At 37.3% G+C, this 7873-nt stretch overlaps 1 pseudogene; it reads right to left on the minus strand.

Annotated features, from left to right (window-relative positions):
• Window positions 1–6180: 6180 nt before the first annotated feature.
• Window positions 6181–7023, minus strand: LOC110567275 (calponin-3-like; annotated as a pseudogene).
• Window positions 7024–7873: the final 850 nt, after the last annotated feature.

Raw genomic sequence — 7873 nt, forward strand, 5'->3', positions numbered from 1 at the left:
CAAAAATGAAAGTAAGGACTTCCCCTTCTGACCAAGATGAAGTTACAGGAACTGCATTTAAACTCCCACCAGAAACATGACCTCCCCAAATGGACAAAATGTATGAAACCATAGTTTTTGACACTTTAAACATTAGGCAAAAAAGTTAGGAACCTGAGAGATGGAAAACAAGTAAGTAGAGCCATATGATGGCTCCCAACAAATTGCCTTGAGAGAATTTCCAGCCATAGCATGGGTGGGGGTTGAGGTCAGTGGGGGGGCTCAACTCCGATGTGGGTGGGGTTCACAAGACAGAATGCCAGAGGAGAGAGCTGAACACAAAGGGAACTTTGGAGATCTAAAGAGGGTTTCCTTCAAGTGTTCAGCAGAATACTGATGATTGTACCTATAAGAAAAATCTATCTGAGGCCAGGCAAAGAAGCTTCTGAAAATGAATGAGAGAGAAGAGTACCTGGTATGTATACAGAATTGGGAATAATGCCTGTTCCCACTATCCAGACTAGAGAAACTTATAATTCACAGGGAATTAGTGGAGTATTCAGGATGATCTTTCCTCAGTAGGGAGAGTAGCTAGCCCTAGACTAAGCAGTACTTCAAATTTACCTAACAAATCACAAAGGCAAGACACAAAGGATCAAGCTGTTTCCAAGATATTTAACTGCATCCCAGAACATAGCTCAAGAATAATTACAGGAAAACTGTAATATCAAGCCCCCAACAAGGTAAAATTTACAATGTTTAATATATAACCAAAGATTACCAGGCATACAAAGAAAGAGGAAAACAAGACCTAAATGACAAAATAATCAACCAATTGAAACCACCCAGAACTGACACAGATATTAGAATTAGCAGAGACGGATGTTAAAACGGCTATTATAACTGTATTTCATATGTTCGAAAAGCTAAGTAGGGACATGGAAGAATATTTTTAAAAACATAATTCTAATTTGCAGATGAAAACTACAATGCCATCGATGAAAAATACACCAGATGGGATTAAGAGCAGAGTAGACAATGCAGAAGAAAGATAAGTAAACTTCAAATCTTAGCAATAGAAACTGCTCAGTAGTTCAGAAAATGAAACACAGGGGGAAAAATCATCAAAAATGAAAAGGCAAAAGAAAACAGCATCAGTGAGCTGTGAGTCAACTTCGAGCAGCCTAATATTGGATTCCCTAAAAGAGTCCCCAAACAAATCGGAGGGGAAACAGACAAACATGAAAGGATAATAGCCAAAAAGTTTTCCAACTTAATGAAAATTATAAACCCACGGGTCCAAGAAACCAACCAACCAAACAAACAAACAAGCAAATAATAAAACACAACAAAACCAAAGCACAAAAATATACAGAAAACTATAGTGAGGCATATTATAATAAATTTGCTTAAACCCAATGTTAAGAGAAATTCTCAAAAAAAGCTAGAGAAAGACATGTTGCATACAGAGGAAGAATTAAGATAAGGATTTCTTATCAGAAATAATGGAAGCAAGAAGACTGAAGCAACATTTTTAAAGCACTGAAGGGAAAAAAAAAATCCACCTAGAATTCCATGACCATCAAAAATATCTCTCAAAAATAAAAGACATCTTCAGACAGACAAAAGTTGAGAGAATTACCACCAGTAGAACCACACTATGAGAAATGTCAAAGGAAATTCTTCAGGCAGAAGGAAAAGAATACCAGATGGGAATCCAGGTTGGCACAAAGAAATAAAGCATACTGGAAATGGTAGTAACTACATTGGTAAATATGTGGATTTTTAAAAATTATTTAAATCTTTTTGAAAGATAACGGACTGTTAAACCAAAAACAGTTACAACATATTGTGGAGTTTAGAATATTTGTAATAGCAAAATGCATGATAAAAACAGCACAGGCCAGGCATGGTGGCTCACACCTGTAATCCCAGCACTCTGGGATGCCAAGGTGGGCGGATCACCTGGGGTCGGAAGTTCGAGACCAGCCTGCCCAACATGGTGAAACCCCATCTCTACTAAACATACAAAAAATTAGCCGGGCATGGTGGCACGCACCTGTAATCCCAGCTACTCAGGAGGCTGAGGCAGGAGAATTGCTTGAACCTGGGAGGCAGAGCTTACAGTGAGCCAAGATCACGCCACTGCACTCCAGCCTGGGCCACAAGAGCAAAACTGTCAAACAAAAAAAAGAAGCAGAAAAGCTAAAAAGAATAAAAATGAAAGTATGCTATCACAGAGTTCTACTAGGCATAAACTATAATATCAGTTGAAGTAGGCTGTAATAACTTAAAGACATATACCATAAACCCAAAAGCAACTACTAAAAAAAAATCCCCAACAGCCAAGAGTTATAGCTAATAAGCCAATAAAGGAAATTTTAAAATACTCACTTCAAAGAAGGCAGAAAAAAACGGGAAAGGAAGACATAGAACAGATGAGACAAAGAGAAAAGAAATAGCAAAATGATAGACCTAAATCCAAGCCCAAAAGCAAGATGCAACTATATGCTGCCAACAAGAAATTCATTTTAGGGCCAGGTGTGGTGGTTCATGCCTATAATCCAAGCACTTTGGGAGGCTGAGGTGGGTGGATCACATGGGGTCAGGAATTTTGAGAGCAGCCTGGCCAACATGGTGAAACCTTTCTCTACTAAAAATACAAAAATTAGTCAGGTGTGATGGCTAAGTAGTCCCAGCTTCTTGGGAAGTAGAGGTGGGAGAATCACTGAAGCCCAGAAAGTGGGGGGTGTAGTGAGCCAAAATGGTGCTGGGCGACAGAGTGAGAAGAAAGAAAGAAAGAGAGAAAGAGAGAAAGGAGGGAGGGAGGGAGTGGAAGGAAGAGAGAGAGAGGAAGGAAGGGAAGGGAAGGGATAAATTTATTTTAAATATAATGGTACATATAGGTTAAAAGTAAAAAGATGGGATAGTGTAGATCATGCTAACACTAGTCAAGAGAAAACTGAAGTACCTATGTTAATATCAACAAGGTGGGTTTTAGAGCAAAGGTGGGTTTCAGAACTAGAGAATGTCATTTTATAACTATAAAGGGATCAATTAATCAAGAGGACATAATTCTAAAATGTTTATGCACCTTTAAAATATAGAAAGTAAAAACTGATAGGACTGCAAGGACAAACAGACAAATTGACAATTACAGTCAGAGATTTCAGTATACTTTCATTAAGTGGTAGAATTTCAATATACTTCTCTCAATAAGTAGAAAATCAGCGAAAATGTAGTACATTCGAATAGTACTATCAATCAATTTGACCAGATTGCCATCAATAGAACATTCCATCTAACAACAGCAGAATGCACCTTCTTTTCAAGTGTATGCAAAGCATTTACCAACACTGACCATATTCTGGGTCATAAAATTAATCTAAATAAGTTCCAAAGGATTTAAGTCATATAAAATATGTTCTCTGACCACAATAGAATTAAATTAGAAATTAATACCAGAAAGACACCTGGAAAATCCCCAAATGTCTTGTAACTGAGTCCCATACTTTTAAATGACCCATGAATGACCCAGGAAGAAAATGAAAGGGAAGTTACATAGTATTTTGAAATAAATGAAAATGAAAACAAAACATAGAATTTGTGGGATGCTGCTAACCAGTACTTATGGGGAAACTCAGAGTCCTAAATGCCCATACTTATAAAGAAATATTAAGTAAATACACTCATATTCTATCTCAAGAAACTAAGAAAATTAAGAGAAAGTTAAACCCCAAAGAAGCAGATAAAGAAAATAACAAAGATCAATGGGGAAATTAATAAAACAGAAAACAAAATAAAACAAAACACATAGAGAAAGCCAATGACACCAAAAGTTGGTTCTGTGAGATTAATAAAATGGATAAATCTGTAGCTATAATGATTAGGGTAAAAAGAGAGATGACCCAAGTTGCCAGCATTGGAAATGAGTGAGGTGATACTATTCAGCAGATTTTACAGATATAGAAAGGATAATAAAGCAATATTATGAGCAACTGTATGTCAAAAAAATTGAAAACTTGCATGAAATAGATTAATTCCCTTGAAAAACACAAATTACCATGGCTCATTCAAAAAGAAAGATAACCTGAACAGCCCTATATATACTCAATAACTTGAAATTGTAGTTAGAAACCTTCCCGCAAAGAAAACTTCAGGCCCCAGTGGCTTCACTGGTGAATTTCACCAAATGTTTAAGAAAGAAATAATACTAATTCTACACAAACATTTCCAAAAAATAGAAGCAAAGGGAATACATCTCAACTCATTTTATCAGGCCAGCATTATCCTGATGCTAAAACCAAAGACATTTACGGGAAAACAAACAAAAAAACTAAAGGCCAAAATCAAGAACATAAAGCAAAAATTTTAAACAATACTTTGGCAAATTGAATCTAGCAATATATTAAAAGGATAATACATCATGACCAAACGAGATTTATCTCAAGGCTTCAGGGCTGAATGAATATTTGAAAATCCCTCAGTGTAATTCACCATATTAACAACTAAAAAAAGAAAACCACGTAATCATTTCAAGAAAAAGCACTTGACAAAATTTACCATCCATTTTATCCATTCCTAATTTTTAAAACTCTCAGCAAACTAGGAATAGAAGGGAATTTCTTCAACCTGATTTTTTTTAAATCCACAAAAAACCTATAGCTATGACCATTCTTAATGGCCAAAGACTGAATGCTTCCCCCTAAGATCAGGAACAGGACAGGTTATCCTCTTCTCTTCCACCAATTCTATTCAACATTTTACCAGAGGTGCCAGACAGAACAATCAGGCCAGAAGACGAAATAGAAAATATCGAGGCTGGGTAGGAAGGAGTAAAACTGACTTTATTCTCAGGTAACATGATCATCTAGGTAGGAAACCTGATGGAATCTACCAAAAAAGCTACTGAAAGTTATAACTGATAACAGACAAGATACCAGGTTGCAGGATCCATATTTAAAAACAATTGTATTTTTATATACTAACAACAAATCATTGGAAATTGAAATTTATAAAGTAATGTCATTTATAAGAGCATCAAAAAGTATCAAATACCAAATTAACCATATGTCAGGATGTAAATCAAGCCTCAAGGAATTTCAAAAAATAGATCATTTAGAGGATATTCTAAAAATCAATAAAAAAGAGATAATTGGAAAATATTCAACTGACTGGGAAGCAAATAATGTACTTCTAAATAATCCAAGAGCCACAAGAAATTATAGTGAAATTTTAAACCATTTTATTTATTTATTTATTTTTGAGACAAGGTCTCCCTCTGTCGCCCAGGCTGGAGTGCAATGGCACAGTCATAGCTCACTGCAACCTCGAACTTCTGGGCTCAAGCAATCCCCCCATCTTAGCTCCCCGAGTAGCTGGGACTACAGGCCCAAGCCACCATACCCGGCTAATTTTAAATTTTTTTGTAGCGACAGGGTCCTGCCCAGGCTAGTCTCAAACTGCTTGACTCAAGTGATCTTCCTGCCTCAGCCTCTCAAAGTGCTAGGATTACAGGTCTGAGCCACCTTGCCTGGCACAATTTTAAATACAGCATTAACAAAATTTCTGAGATATGACTAAAACAGTGCCTAAAGGGAAAGTTAGAAATTTCAATAACAAATTAGAGATGAAGAAAAGTTGAAAATCAATGATCTCCATTGCCATCTCAAGATGATGAAAAAGCACCTCAAACCTAAAAAAAGTTCAAGGATATGATAAAGATAAGAGCAGAAGTTTATGATAGAAAACAAATTTAAAAATTTAAAAAGCCAAAATGTGTGTGTGTGTGTGTTTTTCACACTGATCATGACTTTATTTAAAAATTATCAAACAATACTGTAGAAACATTGATATATAATTTTCTAAAATGCTGTATCTTAGATTTAGTTGGCAAAGACCACATTTAGCAATAAGCATGAGTTTAGTCTTCCATGTAGAAACCAGATACACTAAACTGTAAAAAAAAAAAAAAAAAAAAAAAAAAAAAAAAAAAAAAAAAAAAAAAAAAAAATTCCTATTGTGTGAAAATACCAGTTTAATGTAAGATTGTAAAAATGCATAGATTCTTGCTGGCTGTACAAGAGTATTCCCCTTTCACAGTATTCCTTTTTACTTCATATGCAAGTTACTGGTTATGTTGTAGGATTTATCTATTACAGCACTAAAAGGCAACTATTGAGGGAAGAGGCAGAAGAAGGAAAAAGGAATGTACGTAAGTCAATTTTTCTTAAAAGTACAATAAGCTTGATAGTGTTTTAGGAAGACAAGATAAAAATTACTCAAGGCTAGCTTGGTTCTCACTGAATAAAAACAATGGACTAAATACTGAGCTCCTTCTGTGTGGATCTAATAATCAATGGCTTGGTCGCTATATGGGTGATCTCTGGGGTAGTCATCCTGGTACTCGTCATGATGCTCATCAGGGTATTCTGCCTGATAATCACTATCACTGATTTCTGAACCATTTGTTCCTGTTCTTTGGCTTTCGTTGTGAATGACAGGTTCTGTCGGAGCAGCACAGTATTTGGGATCATATACTTGCCGCCTAAGCCCATACACACTCATTCCTTTCTGGGAAGCAACTTTGTTGGTACCCATCTGTAGAGAAATTGTCGAGTTGTCCACTGGCTGTAATGTTAGCTTCTGATCGTAGATATCTCTTCTGGTTCCTGGTGCTAACATCCCTGCCTGGCTGGCTCCTTTGTTAGTGCCCATCTGTAGACTAGTTGTGGTCTGGTCAAAAGGTTTGTCAGTCTGCATTTTGGGATCATAAAGATGCCTCCTAGTCCCACAAGCTGTCATACCTGCCTGGCTGGCACATTTGTTGGTTCCCATCTGCAGACCAATTACACTGGCCAGCTTTTAATTTTCCTTCATCAAAACGTCTTGTCTGTTTTTCTGCATACTTAACTCCAATGTCAATGGTTGTATGGAATCTGTTTGTTTCAGCCAGACCTGCTAGAGCCACCAGAGTTGTCCGAACCTGGGTCATGTTTCCATTCTCAAAAAGATCATTTGCTTCAAATATGTCATGTGGCTTCATTCCATAAGCCTGAAGTGTGTGTGTTTTTTTAAAGATTAATACATTTGAAAAAAAAAAATTAGCAAAACTGAGTTTGAAAAAGGAAGAGGCCGGGCACAGTGGCTCATGCCTGTAATCCCAGCACTTTGGAAAGCCGAGGCAGGCAGATCACCTGATTTCAGGAGTTCAAGACCAGCCTGGGCAACATGGCAAAACCCCATCTCTACTAGAAATACAAAAATTAGCTGGATGTGGTGGCAGGGACCTGTAATTCCAGCTACTCCGGAGGCTGAGGCAGGAGAATCGCTTCAGCGATTCGGGAGTCAGAGTTTGCAGTGAGCTGAGATTGCACCACCACACTCCACCTCAAAAAAAAAAAAAAATGAACAAAAAAAAGTGAATTACTAATATTGGGAATGAATAAAAAAGGCAACATGACTCCAGATCCTAGACAATACATTTTGAACAACATTCTTCCAATTTGGATGAACTGAACAAATTATTCAAAAAGCCAAGTTCACAAATATAAAAGAAGAAATAGAGTTCTGGGAGATTCTGACATCCATTAAGGAACTGAATCTTTACCTCCCAGTTCCCTGCTGGCTTCTTGGAGGTTCATCCTACGTGGGTGAATGCACAGTATTCGAGTCAGTTAAAGATTTAAGGGGAATCTGCAGTCAGTTAGGGGGCTCCCTACTCTGCCACTCCCTTCTTCCTGAGATCTTTCCATCTCAATTTCCAGCTGCTCTCGCAGCTCCAAATCCTGACCTGTGACTCAGTTTTCAGCCCAGCAGCACTCAGGCTCGTGCGGAATCTGGTCTCCCAGGCGCCACCCGGAACTGGAGTGAGCGCTCAGGGAATTCACCTAGT

This window comes from Aotus nancymaae, unplaced genomic scaffold (genome assembly GCF_030222135.1).
Source record: "Aotus nancymaae isolate 86718 unplaced genomic scaffold, 86718_ANA_hifiasm-v0.15.2.pri h1tg000012l, whole genome shotgun sequence".
Lineage (NCBI taxonomy): Eukaryota > Metazoa > Chordata > Mammalia > Primates > Aotidae > Aotus > Aotus nancymaae.